Genomic DNA, 18,028 nt, shown 5'->3' with positions numbered 1-18,028 from the left:
TTAAAATAATGACCTACCACAAAATCTGTTACATTCCCAACGTTTGTTGTCTTCTTGAAAAATAAATTCATTTCAGGTCAGAATGATCCACTTGAAAACTTTGGGGGTTTTTTAATCTTAAAAATAACACAATTGAAACTGATTTTTATCAAATGTTTATGCTGAACTCAGTTTCTCTTAAGGAAATGAAAATTCATTCAAAAAGATCATGTTACATTGATCTGTTGGTTAAACGCTGACAGATAAATATGAAGTCAAAAAGCTATATGTGCCAATCACATTCTCTTTAATAGACCTCCGAGACACATTAGCAGGAGCCATAAACATGTGAACAAGATTTTTATGTCTTGTCCGTTCAGATTGTTTGTTTACATTGCTAATAATTGAGATGAAATTAAGATAGAATGGATATTTGAAAAAAAAATTGCATAGCTATAAAATCAAAAGAGGTTGCTTAGGTCAGTGAGAAAGAGAGGGTAAATTGCAGTTAAATCATAAGTAGTCTAAGTAAGTATTGTAATAAGTAGCATTGTACAGTATGCTAGGTCATACGGATAAATAAATCTCACATTACAATATGTCTTACTAATGACTTTTCCTCTTCTTTTCTTACAGTGAATTTTGATCACTTCCAGATTCTCCGAGCCATTGGAAAGGGCAGCTTTGGGAAAGTAAGCATGCTTGACTCTATCCAGTTAATTTACATATCCAGTCCAAGATCCACTCACCTCTTTTCCCCTATGATTTTCTTTTAGATATAATAGAGGTTGTGAACAATAGTCATTGTTATGGGCTATAGTGAAGCTTCTACAGTTATTCTAAGCTATTTTTAAATTTTTGAAATGGGTTGGCTATAGACACTAGAATACTGACCTTTGGGTAACAGTATACAATTAGAAAACAATGGAAGCTGACAACTTGTCAGAAACAAAAGCAAACTAGTGTTTACTTTTACCAATAGTGCATATAACAATCATTGTGAGAGGGATAAAAAATAATGCATATCAGTAAGTCAGGGTAAGCACATGCCTTATTTACTGTTCTTATAATTATGTGACTTCGCTAATTTATGGCTTTTACCACACACACACACACACACACACACACACACACACGATACACTACCGTTCAAAAGTTTGGGGTCACCCAGACAATTTTGTGTTTTCCATGAAAAGTCACACTTTTATTTACCACCATAAGTTGTAAAATGAATAGAAAATATAGTCAAGACATTTTTCTGGCCATTTTGAGCATTTAATCGACCCCACAAATGTGATGCTCCAGAAACTCAATCTGCTCAAAGGAAGGTCAGTTTTATAGCTTCTCTAAAGAGCTCAACTGTTTTCAGCTGTGCTAACATGATTGTACAAGGGTTTTCTAATCATCAAAATCAGACATTTGCAGCTAGAATAGTCATTTACCACATTAGCAATGTATAGAGTGTATTTCTGATTAGTTTAAAGTGATCTTCATTGAAAAGAACAGTGCTTTTCTTTCAAAAATAAGGACATTTCAAAGTGACCCCAAACTTTTGAACGGTAGTGTACATTTACCAAACACTACCACCAAACACTATCTTGGCTATATCTGTATACCTACTCATTCTAATCTGCCAATCATGTGTCAGCAGTGCAATGCATAAAATCATGCACATGTGGGCCAGCAGCTTGGTATAATGTTCACATCAACCATCAGAATGGGGAAGAATGTGATTTCAGTTATTTTAACCATGGCATAATTGTTGGTGCCAAGTGGGCTGGTTTGAGTATTTCTATAACTGCTGATCTCTTGGGATTTTCAAGCACAACAATTCTAGAGTTTACTCAGAATGGTAATAATAAAGAAAAAAACATCCAGCAAGCAGCAGTTCTGTGGACAGAAATGCCTCATTGATGAGAGGTCAGCAGAGAATGGCGAGACTGGTTTGAGCTGACAGAAAGGCTCCAGTAACTTAGATAAACACTGTGTACAGTTGTGGTGAGCAGCAAAGCATCTCCGAATGCACAACATGTCGAGCCTTGAGACGGATTGACTACAACAGCTGAAGAACACGTCGGGCTTCACTTCTGTCAGTCAAAAACGGAAAGCTGAGGCTGTAGTCAGTACAGGCTCACCAAAACTGGACAGGTGGAGACTGGAAAGACCTAGCCTGGTCTGATGAATCTTGATTTTTACTGAGGTACACAGAGGGTAGGGTTTTTTGGTGCCAACAGCATGAATCCATGGACCCAATCTGCCTTGTGTCAACAGTCCAGCCTGGTGGAGGCGGTGTAATGGTGTGGGGAATGTTTTCTTGGCATACTTTGGGCCCATTAATACCAGTCAATCATCGCTTGAAAGCCACAGCCTATTTGAGTATTGTTCTGACCATGTGCATCCCTTCATGGCCACAATTTATCCATCGTTTAATGACTACTTCCAGCATGATGATGTACTATGTCACAAACTGAAAGTCGTCTCAAACTGGCTTCATGAACATGACAATGAGTTCAAAATTTTTCAGTGGCCTTCCCAGTCACTGGATCTGAATCCAGTAGAACACCTTGGGGATGTGGTAGAACAGGAGGTTCACAGCATGAAAGTGCACCTGAAAAATCTGCAAGAATTGTGTGATGCGGTCATGTCAACATGGACCAGAATCTCAAAGGAATGTTTCCAACATCTTGTGGAAGAACTAAGGCTGTTTTGAAAGCAAAAGGAGGCCCAACCCAGGATTAGTACAGTGTTCCTAATATTCAAGTCAAGTTTATTTTTATAGCGCTTTTAACAATAGATATTGTCGCAAAGCAGCATTACAGAATTTTAGTGACTTTAAACATGAGCTAATTTTATCCCTAATCTATCCCTGGTCTATCCCCAATGAGCAAGACGGTGGCAAGGAAAAACTCCCTCAGACGACATGAGGAAGAAACCTCGAGAGGAACCAGACTCAAAAGGGAACCCATCCTCATTTGGGTGATAACAGATATTGTGATTATAAAATTTTTAACATGAAATCTGTTTTGTTGATGTCATAAACTGTTCATTGATGGAAACTTGAGTGCAAAACTGTTCATGACAACTGCAGTCTCCTAAAATTAGCAAGTCACCTGTAGTCCTCAGCCATAAAAGCATTACTGTAAGTGTCCAGAGCCATCTTCCAAGTGCGACTTTCGACTGTCCAATAATATGTTTGGTGAGTGTATACTGTATGTAGATGTATTAAAAATTTCAGTGTTGTAGACAATATTTCCAGACACTCAAAACATTCTCTCAGCACCTATCAAGTTGTAGGACATGGCTATTCTGAAAACTAAAATGTGTACAGGTCCAGCTACATCAAATGCCATACTTACAAAGATCTGGATGAGCATCTAACATAACTGAATCGTAACAACAGATTTTGATGCTTAACCATTAATGATTAGTTAACAGTTATAGGTAAGATGATTCAGAGTAGTTATTTTTGTGTGTAGTGGAACTTCATATATTACCATTTTGGACTAGTGTCATTTATTGTGAACACATAAGACACATCCATTTTGAATACCCCTGAACACAGGAATAATAAATCCATACACCTCTGTCAATTCATCTTTAAACATTCTAGGTTTTTTCTTTGTTGTTGTTTGTTTGCTTTTTAACAAGCCCTGTCTTTAGTTTATTAGGATTGTGTATTAGGGCCATTAGTAGGTTAAAAAAATACGGAGCTAAGGAGGGAGGAATATTTTTGAGAAAAAACTCAGAATTTCTGTGATTAAAGTCAGAACTTTGCAAGACAAACTCTGATATTTGCTGACGTTATAAAGTCATAAATTTGTGGGGGGAAAAATCAGAAATTAAAAAGTCAACCATTTACAAGAAAAAATCCTTGGACAATACAGTAGTGTTTTTACAAGGAACCAGATCAATTCAATTTGCAAGGTTGGATCAACGTCATCACACCACAGACTCCATGGCTGAGTTGAAAATTATAGGAAATACATTCTCTCCTCCTTGACTGCGCAATACAAAATAAGAAAACACTCAGAGATTTTCTCCAACATTTCCCAGAATGCACTGCAGCCGAGAAGCATGAGGGGTTTTTTTTCTCTCATAAATTTGTGAGTTTTTTTCTTGGAATATAACACCCAAATAAATCAAAGTGATTGCTTGTTTTCCATCATATATTTATAATCTTTGATTACATTTTTTTTCCATAAATAGATTAGGTTACAGGTGGCACGGTGGTGTAGTGGTTAGCACTGTCGCCTCACAGCAAGAAGGTTCGGGGTTCGTGGCCGGCGAGGGCCTTTCTATGTGGAGTTTGCGTGTTCTCCCTGTGTCTGCGTGGGTTTCCTCCGGGTGCTTCGGTTTCCCCCACAGTCCAAAAACATGCAGGTTAGGCTAATTGGTGGCTCTAAATTGACCGTAGGTGTGAATGTGAGTGTGAATGGTTGTCTGTGTCTATGTGTCAGCCCTGTGATGACCTGGTGACTTGTCCAGGGTGTACCCCGCCTTTCGCCCGTAGTCAGCTGGGATAGGTTCCAGCTTGCCTGCGACCCTGTAGAACAGGATAAAGCAGCTAGAGATAATGAGATGAGATGAGATTACCCCCCCAGCTCTGTTTTTTTTAAACCTACAATGGCCCAAATATGCTGTCATCATTTACTAATCAGGCCAGAGAGGCTATATAAAATGAGAAATCTTCGAAAGGCTTTGAACATCCCCCTACCCCCTTTCTGACCTAACATCTTTAGCCCTGTAGCTAGTTTATGGCCCGATAAGCTGCCTTAAGCAAAATACTTTACATAAGTGTAGTTGATTGGATAAGTAGTAAAAGAGGATCTGCTCCAGAAGCCGTTATGGTTTATACTTGGTACCTATTTTGAAAACTAGTGTTGCTGAACTATAGCGAGTTTTTCTTCATAAGTTTATTGATTCTGTTACAGTATTTTTTCAAGCGCTTACTTCTGCCTGCTGAAACATGTTGCTGGGTCTGCATCTGGAATGTGGTCCGCCAGGTGACAACCCCTGGTGTAGGAGTGAAACTGATATAAGTTAAGTAGAATACAAGCTATACAATGAATGATCAATGCTGAATAATTGTGAAAGTACAGGACGGTGGGTTACAGAGTTCACCATATTCCTCAGTGTTGTCACCTCAAGAAGCATGAGCTGGAAAAGACTGGCGAAGGATTTGGGACAGACCCAGTATGACTCAGTGTTCTCTTTATGTCAGTTGCACATACAGAGAAAGAGACAGAGATCTGTGCTGTTTGTGCTGTGCAGAATGTCACTATGGCTCATCTCTCGGGGAGTTTCAGTGTCTAATTACTTCACTGTTCTCATTATCTGAATGAGATGGCCTGCTAAAGTGGGCCTTGTGTAATTATATTAGGATTTTCGATTAATCTGAACCATAATGGTTAATTAATTTCACTGGATTGTTTTTGCTTTTTATATCTTTGTCTAGTTCTAAGTGATTTTGTGCTTGGCTCTCAGTGGGCAAGTAGGAATTACGGTATGGTGCATACTAAATAACACCCTTAATAATAATGGAGTGAACTGTTGTGTTGTATATTGTTAGAGCATCCCGGTAGGGATGTGGACTGAGCAGTTTTTTGTCATAGGAAAATTAGAGACAGCACTTTATGCTAATGTGATGCAAATGCACATTTCATCAATTGGCTTTACTTTTCTCTGAATCTGTTTTCATTAGTAAGGTTTTCTCAGAGATGAGCAGAGATGGATCTGCTGCACCTCATTCAGTATCACAAATACATTCAACATTGCAGAGATAAAAGGTAATGTAATATTGACTCTTGTATTTATGTACTATTAAAAATATATATAGAGAGAGAAAGTCGGGCAGCACGGTGGTGTAGTGGTTAGCACTGTCGCCTCACAGCAAGAAGGTTCTGGGTTTGAGCCCAGGGGCCTTTCTTTATGGAGTTTGTACAGTGGTGCTTGAAAGTTTGTGAACCCTTTAGAATTTTCTATATTTCTGCATAAATATGACCTAAAACATCATCAGATTTTCACACAAGTTCTAAAAGTAGATAAAGAGAACCCAGTTAAACAAATGAAACAAAAATATTATACTCGGTCATTTATTTATTGAGGAAAATGATCCAATATTACATATCTGTGAGTGGTAAAAGTATGTGAACCTTTGCTTTCAGTATCTGGTGTGACCCCCTTGTGCAGCAATAACTGCAACTAAATGTTTGCGGTAACTGTTGATCAGTCCTGCACACCGGCTTGGAGGAATTTTAGCCCATTCCTCTGTACAGAACAGCTTCAGCTCTGGGATGTTGGTGGGTTTCCTCACATGAACTGCTTGCTTCAGGTCCTTCCACAACATTTCCATTGGATTAAGGTCAGGACTTTGACTTGGCCATTCCAAAACATTAACTTTATTCTTCTTTAACCATTCTTTGGTAGAACGACTTGTGTGCTTAGGGTCGTTGTCTTGCTGCATGACCCACCTTTTCTTGAGATTCAGTTCATGGACAGATGTCTTGACATTTTCCTTTAGAATTCGCTGGTATAATTCAGAATTCATTGTTCCATCAATGATGGCAAGCCGTCCTGGCCCAGATGCAGCAAAACAGGCCCAAACCATGATACTACCACCACCATGTTTCACAGATGGGATAAGGTTCTTATGCTGGAATGCAGTGTTTTCCTTTCTCCAAACATAACGCTTCTCATTTAAACCAAAAGTTCTATTTTGGTCTCATCTGTCCACAAAACATTTTTCCAATAGCCTTCTGACTTGTCTACATGCTCTTTAGCAAACTGCAGATGAGCAGCAATGTTCTTTTTGGAGAGCAGTGGCTTTCTCCTTGCAACTCTGTCATGCACACCATTGTTGTTCAGTGTTCTCCTGGTGGTGGACTCATGAACATGAACATTAGTCAATGTGAGAGAGGCCTTCAGTTGCTTAGAAGTTACCCCGGGGTCCTTTGTGACCTCGCCGACTATTACACGCCTTATTCTTGGAGTGATCTTTGTCGGTCGACCACTCCTGGGGAGGGTAACAATGGACTTGAATTTCCTCCATTTGTACCCAATCTATCTGACTGTGGATTGGTGGAGTCCAAACTCTTTAGAGATGGTTTTGTAACCTTTTCCAGCCTGACGAGCATCAACAACGCTTTTTCTGAGGTTCTCAGAAATCTCCTTTGCTCGTGCCATGATACACTTCCACAAACATGTGTTGTGAAGATCAGACTTTGATAGATCCCTGTTCTTTAAATAAAACAGAGTGCCCACTCACACCTGATTGTCATCCCATTAATTGAAAACACCTGACTCTAATTTCACCTTCAAATTAACTGCTAATCCTAGAGGTTCACATACTTTTGCCACTCACAGATATGTAATATTGGATCATTTTCCTAAATAAATAAATAAATGACCAAGTATAATATTTTTGTCTCATTTGTTTAACTGGGTTCTCTTTATCTACTTTTAGGACTTGTGTGAAAATCTGATGATGTTTTAGGTCATATTTATGCAGAAATATAGAAAATTCTAAAGGGTTCACAAACTTTCAAGCACCACTGTATATTCTCCCGGTATCTGTGTGGGTTTCTTCCAGTCTCCCCCAAAGACATGTAGGTTAGGTTAATTGGTGGCTCTAAATTGACCGTAGGTGTGAATAGTTGTTTGTCTCTATGTGTCAGCTCTGTGATGATCTGGAGACTTGTCCAGGGTGTACCCTGCCTCTCGCCCATAGTAAGCTGGGATAAGCTCCAGCTTGCTTGCGACCTTGTACAGGATAAGCAGTTATGGGTGGATTGACAGAAAGATCATTATATTTACTATCTAAAACAGTGCTTCTCAAAATAGGGTTTGTGAAGCATAGCCAGGGGGTCCATAATTATTTAATTAATTAAAGCAGTGGAAATCCACTATTATCAATATTATTATATTTTCTTTTATAGTGAGCTCTTTTATATAGCTGTTTGATGGGTCAAATTTGACTTGAATTCATCTCATCTCATTATCTCTAGGCACTTTATCCTGTTCTACAGGGTCGCAGGCAAGCTGGAGCCTATCCCAGCTGACTACGGGCGAAAGGCGGGGTACACCACAGGTGATTGCTCTAAGACAACGAGGGAGGCTCAGCCTCCTCTAAAAATGACGAACATCGTGTAGGATGAATTGCACTAGGCTTATGTTATAGCCGACCTTATAACATTGCTATTTCAGATCCAGAATCATAGAAATATATGTGCTCAACCCAACTACAGTGCGAAATCATTCCGTTATAACTTTCCCCAGTTCGCTTAATGTGTGCGTGAGTTTTTCCCCCTCGTGACAACGCGATGCAGCCCAGCCTCAGTGGACTTCAATGGCATTTGGGAGCTATGCGCTTTTCAATATCAAAATGCAAGACAATTATTGGACAAATACTGCAAAAACGCCCGCCCACGGAGTCCCACGGACTCCCAGCCTCAGTGGACTTCAATGGCATTTGGGAGCTCTGCGCTTTTCAATATCAAAATGCAAGACGGTTATTGGACAAATACTAAAAATGAGTAAGACAAAAATCCTGATGTCTGGTCCAAACTTGAACTCTCTGAAGGACTCAGGAAAGCACCCTTGTGCTGTTTGCAGGAAGGGCGTAGGAAGTAATTCTATCTTTTGCAACGGATGCTCCCACTGGGTCCATAAAAAATGCAGCAACATATCTGGCAGACTAACACCGGATCCCTTGTTCAGATGTAGCAGATGTCAGGGTACAGCTCGCCCAATCGATGGCAGACCGTGTGATTATGTTATGGTGAACGAGCAACACCTTGAAGTAGTAGATTCCTTCCGCTATCTTGGCGATACCATCTGTGCTGGTGGTGGCTGTGAAGCTGCCATAATAGCAAGAGTAAGAGCTGCTTGGGGAAAGTTCAGGGAGCTGCTCCCTTTGCTGACATGCAAGAGTTTATCGCTCAGAACAAGGGGTAGAGTCTATGGTAGCTGTGTCAGGGGTGCCCTGCTCTACGCAAGTGAGTGCTGGGCCCCTAAAAAGGTTGACCTGTCAAGACTTGAAAGGAATGAGCGGGCTATGTTGAGGTGGATGTGTGGCCTGAACCCCAATGATGAAACCAGCCCAAGTATCTGGGACAAACTTGAAATTGTCCCCCTTGAAGCCGCACTTCGCCGTGGATGGCTTCGGTGGTTTGGCCACACCAAAAGAGCATCTGGCCCAATATCAGCCATTGAGAAGGTGGAGGTCGCTGGCACCAGGAGAAGAGGCAGACCCAGGAAGACGTGGGCCAAGGTGGTCGCTGACGACCTGAAGACATTCCATCTGTCCCCGGAAGTGGCCACTGACCGGGTTGCCTGGAAGAAGGCTGTGAATACTCACATGCAACGTCATACCCGCCCCCAGGTGGAACATAATGACGTAAACGGATAGTGAGTGTGAGTGACTGCGAAAACGCCCGCCCACCGGACTCCCAGCCTCACAGTGGGAGGGACATGGCAAAGCTTTCTGCAAGGAGACTGGTGATTGGTGAAAGCGGCTGGATATTTTCTTTGATTGACAGCTCGTTTCAAATATAGACAGGCAGCGGTGAATCTCAGTTCAGTCCCATGCGGATTCGCAAGTGCTGTGGTGTATTGTAAGAGATCAGCTTACATTTCGATTTCATTCATTACATACAGTTTCTACCAGCTTTTTTAGTTTGTCTATATTTTCATTGTAAATAAAGTGTAAATATAGTGTTGTCAAGTTTGCTATCTTAGTTCCAGAAATTTCGTTTATTTGAGTGACTGAACTTGAACTTGAGGTGGCTAGTCAGCTAGCAAGAAAGCTGCGCACGGATGCCAAGCATTGCTGATTTAATTTTGGCGAAGCCATTTGCCAAAATTAAATCGAGGAAAAAATTAAAATTAAAGAGCAGGGTAGACCAACGCCTCAAATTGACTTGGTGAAAAAGGTAGGGAATAATACTCGTTCCTTTCAGCTCTCCTGGTACGAGAAAGTGAATTGGCTAACAGCAAGTAACCCACATCAACAACAGTAAATAGGCTACTTTAGTAATATGTCATGGATGGACCAAAAATATAGAATCTATTTAAAATGTTTATGCTGAGTATATTATATTGGAATATATATTTTTCTGGATATGAATTAAACACAGCTACAATTTGGAAAACATTTTTAAACAAAAACACAGCCGAGAACATTTCACACTACAGACCTGGATTAAAAGTGAAGCGTTATCAAAATTGTCAATAAAACATTTCTCAGTCAAAATAAGTAAAATATAGGGAAAGTGTCATTGAATGAAATGTGTGGCACCCAGCTCTATGTTTGGCTCCCCAAGGTCAGTGCTTGTGCCTATTCCAGAACACTCTGCTGTTACTGCTGAGGTTCCTGACAAAGAGCTGCTTTCAATAATGATCAATTTTTAAACAACATGCCACAATTTTAAAATATAAAATGTTAAAATATACCCCCCCAACACCACCATCATGTACGGTATATTGGACAGTAGGCTAATGGGCCAAAAGAACCTGTTATTTCACAGTTTGTGACCCTGCCAACAATCAGCCAGATCAGAGGCAAGAGTATGGGCAAAATTGATGTGTTTTTTCTTTTAAAATCTGGAAATATCGTAACCGACCAGCCTCCCCTGTTTGAAAGACTACCAGCCGCCACTGGGGTACACCCTGGACAAGTCACCAGGTCATCACAGGGCTGACACATAGACACAGGCAACCATTCACACTCACTTTAGAGTCACCAGTTAACCTAACCTGCATGTCTTTGGGGGAAACCAGAGCACCCAGAGGGAACCCATGTGGAGAACATGCAAACTCCACACAGAAAGGCCCTCACCGGCCACAGGGCTCGAACCCAGACCTTCTTGCTACGAGGCGACAGCACTAACCACTACACCACCGTGCCGCCCTGACTTGAATTCAAAGCATTTAATCCAGATCTCAATAACTCAAAAACAAGAATGCCTATAAGTAATGTAGACTTGGAACCTAGTATGTTCTGCTGTTGGAAACTTTAGGAATACAAAGCTCTATGGCTCTAATAATTGACAAAATATTATTTTACACATTCATGAAATAAATCTATAATGAGTGGGTAAATTGAATTTATTTTACAGTTAAAGAAGCTCCTGACTACAAAGGTTCATTTAAACAGTATTTATGGTTATGAATTACTGATTATATATAATGTACCTATTGTCTATTGTGTATCTGGACGCTACACCATCGTCTCTCGTAGACAGAAGGATGCAAACATATTGTCTATACTATAGTGTGCATGCCATACTGTGATGTTATGACTAATTTTGTTCTGGTGATGAATCTTGAATTATGGGTAATGTAGTAATCTGACTGATCCTGTTACTTCTGTGTATTATCAGAGGATATTTAATTTCCTCGTCCTTCCCCTCCTTAGCCTCTCACTCTTTCTCCAGTCTGTTTGCTCTGTCAATTTCTTCATGTTTTCATACAAAATTGTCTATGAAATAAGCGGCCTGTTTGAAACAGCATGTCAGCATACATGATGGAATACATTACCATTTCAATGCATGCTCATTTTCATTTCATCTTTTTGGCCTTTCCCTTGAGGCGGTTGTTTTGTAATTGTGTTTCTTCAAAACAGGAACAGGCCATGGTAAATGATGCAAAAGAGAGATTGGAGGAGGGAGTGAGTGAGGGAGTAATCTGGGGTTGTGGTCATGCATTTGTGCACAAGATAACACATCGAAAAATGATTTTTTGCTTAACGAGGAGTCAGTGTGAGAATGATAAAGTGGCAGTAATGTGTCATGTAATACTTGGAGAAGAAATGTGTAAATACTGTCATTGCTTGATACCAGTCATCAGGATGTTATAATATGGAAATAAAGTAATTATAATATGAAAATGTCACGATGTCATTATCTAACCTGAAAAAGGCAAGCTGGTAATTTAGCTGTGTATGAAAAGAAAGCTATGCATCATATGCATAGAATTTTGTCTGGCTTAGATATGGGAAGCTGTGTTCCAGGGAATCGAACCAACAACCTTTTGATCCCAAAGCTGCTTCTGAACCAAATGGTCGCTGGTTCAACTCCCTGGACCAGCAGGAAAAGCCAAAGTGCCCTTGAGCAAGGCACCTAACCCCCCCAGGCCGCTCTGAGTATGTTGTATGTTGCTCTGGATAAGAGCGTCTGCTAAATGTCTGTAATGTACGTAATGTAGATAATGAACCAATAAACACGGCTGTAAAAACAGTCAGTCAGATTAAATACATTTTAATTGCTAGCTTGCAGGTTAATTATGCTTGTCCTATGCAGTGAATGTCGTGCTGTGATCAAGTTGTTGGTTACATCCAATAGCAAAATGATCCAAGATACACACAGGCCATTACTAACACTGTAGAAACAGCAGCAGAGGAAGTTGTTAAATGAATTAAACAGCACAAAACTCAATGAATTAAGCAGTGATTATTTCAGCACTAAGTGAACAGTCAAATCAAGAGCGATGATGAGGCTTCTGTTTGTTAATTGTCATGACTGACATTTACCTCAGAAAATGAGAGAGAGGGAGGGTGTGGATGATGCTGATTATCAAAGTGATTGCTTGTTTTCCATCATATATTTATAATCTTTGATTAATTTTTTTCCATAAATAGATTAGGTTACAGGCGGCACGGTGGTGTAGTGATTAGCGCTGTCGCCTCACAGCAAGAAGGTCCGGGTTCGAGCCCAGCGGCCGGCGAGGGCCTTTCTGTGTGGAGCTTGCATGTTCTCCCCGTGTCTGCGTGGGTTTCCTCCGGGTGCTCCGGTTTCCCCCACAGTCCAAAGACATGCAGTTTAGGTTAACTGGTGACTCTAAATTTACCGTAGGTGTGAATGTGAGTGTGAATGGTTGTCTGTGTCTATGGCTACGTTTACACTAGACCGTATCTGTCTCGTTTTCTTCGCGGATGCACTGTCCGTTTACATTAACCCCCCTGAAAAAGCGGGGAAACGGGAATCCGCCAGCGTCCACGTATTCAATCTAGATCGTATCAGCTCCGGTGCTGTGTAAACATTGAGAATACGCGAATACGCTGTGCTGAGCTCTAGCTGGCGTCTCATTGGACAACGTCACTGTGACATCCACCTTCCTGATTCGCTGGCGTTGGTCATGTGACGCGACTGCTGAAAAACGGCGCAGACTTCCGCCTTGTATCACCTTTCATTAAAGAGTATAAAAGTATGAAAATACTGCAAATACTGATGCAAATACTGCCCATTGTGTAGTTATGATTGTCTTTAGGCTTGCCATCCTTCCACTTGCAAGTAATAAGTGATATGCGCTGGGATCTCACACACAGCGGCTCAGTCCCGAATCGTGGCTTGTTCACTTCACTCGCGCGCTCTGTGAGCTGCGCAGGGCCGGAGTGCGCACCCTCCAGAGGGCACTCGCTGTTCAGGGCGGAGTGATTTGGAGCGCAGGATGCCTGCGGAGCCGAGCGTATCCGCGTATTGGTGTTTCTGTGTGCACGGCTAACGGTTTTAGTGTAAACGCGAATCGTTTTAAGAACGTTAATCTGATGATCCGCTGATTCGACGTAATGTAAACGTAGCCTATGTGTCAGCCCTGTGATGACCTGGCGACTTGTCCAGGGTGTACCCCACCTCTCGCCCATAGTCAGCTGGGATAGGCTCCAGCTTGCCTGCGACTCTGTAGAACAGGATAAGCGGCTACAGATAATGGATGGATAGATTAGGTTACAAATATGGTGCTAGAAAGGGCATTTGCTTGATCTAGCTGGTAATCTCAGGAGAGTTAGTGTGGACTCCAAATCTAGTTTATAATGCAATTATAATCATCTATAAATGTTATTTGCCATTTTAAAAATACTGTATAAAACAAATGAAATTATTATTAAACATGGAGTGACTGCTGGGTGAGTGGGACTTCTAAATAGCTGGTCACTCAGTAGACAATGAATAAAGGTAGCTATAAAGATAGAGATACTGTTGAGATCAAATGTTTACATGCAGCAAGGCTAAAGCTATTCAATTTCATTTTTTCACAACGCCAATTCATATTACTGTACATTTCTTCTAGTAAATCAATTGTACTTTATTTTCATAAGAGGTGATTTCAAAATAATACCTGAGAGAGAGTCATTTCAGCTTTCATTTACTATATCAGATTTTTAAAGGTCCCATGGCATGAAATTTTCACTTTCTGAGGTTTTTTAACGTTAAAATGAGTTCCTCTGACCTTCTTAAGTCACCCCAGTGGCTAGAAATTTCATAATGTGTAAACCAAACTATGCCCAACATTTGAGAATGGCGCGTCAAAACAGCGCGTTGAGAAGCTCTTCCCTTGCCGACGTCAGCAAGGGAGATGATCCCCACGCCCCCCCTCTGGATTCCCACCCACCATATGGATTGCCCGCCCAGTTGTAGTGAGTAGACCATAGAGGACACAACAACATGGCACCACCTAAGCGAGCGAAACATGGAAGTTGTGCTGTACATGGATGTGACAACACAGAAAGGAGTCTGTTTTTACTGCCGACGGGAGAGCCCCTGAAGACGCAGTGGCTTAATTTTATTTACTTCAATAATACGCCGTCGAGTCTACCTAAGACGGTGTATGTTTGTCGGAAGCATTTTACTGATGAATGTTTCCACAACTTGGGACAGTACAGGGCAGGTTTTGCACATCAACTGTTACTGAAGCCTGGGTCCGTACCAAGCATCCCTGCCGCATCAGCCTCAAACACCGAACAAGTAAGTGTATAACTGGTCGTTTTGCCGTGTTTTAAAATCGGTGCCACGTTAGCCTTGCAATGGCTACATTAGCTGTGCAGCTAACCGCTTCCTGCAGTTAGCCAGGTACTCTGCGCTACAAAACCAAAAAGCATGCAGCATGCTCTGTTAAACTGAGTTTAGTCTGGAAATTGACTGTAACTTATGAGCTTATGTTTTGCCCTGTTTTAAAATCGGTGCGTTAGCCTTGCAATGGCTACATTAGCTGTGCAGCTAACCGCTTCCTGCAGTTAGCTAGGTACTCTGCGCTACAAAACCAAAAAGCATGCAGCATGCTCTGTTATAATAGCCAATCAAAACAGTTTTTACAAAGACACCCACATTCTTTTTTTTAAGTCACTCGTTCATTTTATTTGTTTGTTTGTTCAGTAAAAACCCAAACATTTGTTGAATTTATTTTATTTCCTCGCGTCGCACCTTAATGACGTCAGCGCGCGGTATTTTTCCCTTCGCGGTTTGTTCCTTCTCTCTCGCCATAGTAAGACACCCACATCCGCTTGTTCTGACCCACTGGAGGTAGCATCACAGTGCTGTTAGCCAATCAGAGGTAACACATTTACATGTCATGAATATTAATGATAAGACCCGCCCCCACCCTCTACCCTTCCCCGCCTCCTGCTTCTCATTAGCAAAACGACGCACTGGGAAAAGCGCTGAAATGGGGCTTTCTCCCAGGAGGCTATATCTACATGCCGAGGGTTCATTTCGAGAAAGGCTGCAGATATAACATCCGGAAACCTCCACGAGCCCATTTAAAGCATCAACAAACCACCATACCATGGGACCTTTAAGAGTCAAAAGTTTGCAGACACTTTTAGTTTTCTCTGGGATTGTCAGAAAGGCAGGTGACAGTCAGATGTAAAAGCAGGAAAGAGTTTAATCAGGCAAAGCTGGCAGACAAATCCAAAACGTTAAGCAAGGAGCAGAGTCAAAAACAGGCAATGGTCAGGCGAGGCACAAACAGGATATCGGAGGCAGAGGCAAGGAAGCAAAATGCAAACAAAGTCAAAACCAGAACAACAACGCAGGATATCAAAAGCTTGGTAAAGTCTGACCAACAGTAACTGAGCTTTTACTTCACAAAGAAACTGTGAAAACTAAAGTCCTTAAATACTGAGCTGTGAGACTGTGGTGATTATGAAAAGGTGCAGATGATTAGAATTCAGGAGACACTGAACGGTGAGGTGCAGGACGGGTGCTGTAGACCATGGCGGCCATATTTGAAGGCCGCTGTGAATGCTGGGAATTGGAGTTTTGAGTGTAACCAGGTGCAGACGTGACAAGCACTGCCTTTTAATTGCTTGAACTTGTATCAAACAATTGATGGAAGGGTTAGCCTTGGTCAAACATTTTTGCTCATTCCTTCTTACAGAACTGGTGTAACTCAGACAGGTTTGTGGGCCTCCTTGCTTGGATGCACTTTTTTAGTTCAGTCCACAAATGTTCAGTGAGGTTCGGATCAGGGCTTGTAATGGCCACTCCAAAACGTTCACTTTGTTTTCTTCCTCCAAAAGGGTTGTGATCACCTGCAATCTTCAGTCAGCCTTTTTTATGCTGGTCTTGGGGGAGGGTTTTCTCTTAATGCGATGATAGCGTTTCAGGCCATGGTGATGTAGGACTCTCTATGGTGTATGTACATACACTATATAGCCAAATGTTGGTGGACACTTTAAAATCACACCCATATGTGCCTTTTGAACATCCCGTTCCAGATTTAATCCCCCTTTACTGTCATAATAGCTTCTACTCTTCTGTGAAGGCTTTCCGCTAGGATTTTGGAATGTGGCTGTAGGGATTTGCTCATATAAACCCTCATATAGGTGTGATAGTCATGTCCACATACATACCTTTGGCTATATAGTGTAGATGTCATAACTGACATGGCAAAAGAAATGGAAAGTAGCATGAAATGTGTAGAGTTGTGAATAACTGAGAGTGAATATCTTTAGCCTCGGTAGATAGAAACTTTTTTCCCCATCTGTCATGTTCACTGTGCTATTTATTATTTTTTGTATTTTGTTTATTACATGTTAAATTCAAGGAAAATAAAAAAAATAGTAGTTGCTTTTCGACAGTGTGTTTGTGTCTCTGATGTTTTAAAAAGGAGTTTGTATTAATGCAGCATTGGATATAATCAAACTTTAAAATATTTGTGATTGCTCCAAGACAGACAGTGTCATTATATCTATGGTAAATTAAAACTCCCAGAACTAATATGCTCACATCAGGAATGAAAGCCTGGGATAGGGATATATCTGAACTGGGACAAGACGTAGACTGGAATGCAATTTGGGACAGTACTGCTGGTGCTTTGAAAAATCCAAACCATCAGTATATATACTTGAAATTGTGTCATAGAGCATATCTAACACCAAAAATTAGACATCAAATGGGACTGGTTCCTGACCCATTTTGCTCATTTTGCCCCCAGAGAATCATTGGCTCCTTTATCCATGTTGTATGGGAATATCCAGGGGTTTTTGGTTTATGAGGAAAGGTTATTAGTACTCTTGCGGAGCTAATGGAGGGTACACTTGCCAATGGATCATGCTGTACATCTTTTAAATGATGACTCCCATCTTTCCCTTATGAAAAAAAAAAGCAGGCACAGTCTGGCTGTCAGGCCTGACTGCAGCTAAGAAGATTGTAGTCCAGTGTTGGAAACATCCTCATAACATTTCATGTGCTTACTAGATCCTGATCTTTTTGGACATTTTTGGACATTTGGATCTAACTTAAAAGATCTTCTGTCAAAATAGGAATACTCTGTGTAGGTATTACTATCCTGTTTGTTGGTGGAAGGGAGGGGGTGGAGCGAGGGGTGGGGGGATAGGGATGAGGGTTGAGGGGTGGTTGGGTTAACCTTATGAACACTAGGCTATTTTCAGGGTAATTTCTCTAGCTCTACTTTTAAGCTCTTATCTTGATCATTATAAGGGTACATGCAGTATTGTGTAGATGTCCTACATGTTGTTTCTTGTTTTTGTTTGTTTCTTTGTTTGTTTTTCCAGAACAGTCTATGCTATCCAGATCTTCCATCATTTAATATGATAATACTTGTCCATTTTTATATTTCTGAGTTATCCCACAAAATCGAGTCATACACGAGCTGGTAGCTGATGAGGCGCATAGCACTGAGTTGGCTAAAAGCCATGTACGACAAGATTGAGTGGAATAATTGTTTTATTCTATCCACATTCACTGGATTTTGATAAATAAAAATTTTTTACAAAATGTCATTTCTAGGGGCGGCACGGTGGTGTAGTGGTTAGCGC

The 18,028-nt window shown here is 41.0% G+C and overlaps 1 protein-coding gene across 1 annotated transcript in view; it reads left to right on the top strand.

Moving 5' to 3' along the window:
* Nucleotides 1-5,733: 5,733 nt before the first annotated feature.
* LOC132888723 (serine/threonine-protein kinase 32C-like) overlaps nucleotides 5,734-18,028 on the top strand; it is a 212,250-nt gene continuing 199,955 nt past the window's right edge. Inside the window, exon 1 of the mRNA XM_060924807.1 lies at nucleotides 5,734-5,765. The gene's annotated coding sequence lies outside the window, so the exon portion shown is untranslated. The remainder of the gene's footprint in view (nucleotides 5,766-18,028) is intronic.

This window comes from Neoarius graeffei, chromosome 7 (genome assembly GCF_027579695.1).
Source record: "Neoarius graeffei isolate fNeoGra1 chromosome 7, fNeoGra1.pri, whole genome shotgun sequence".
NCBI classification, from domain to species: Eukaryota; Metazoa; Chordata; class Actinopteri; order Siluriformes; family Ariidae; genus Neoarius; species Neoarius graeffei.
This window is presented reverse-complemented; position numbering and strand designations above follow the sequence as displayed.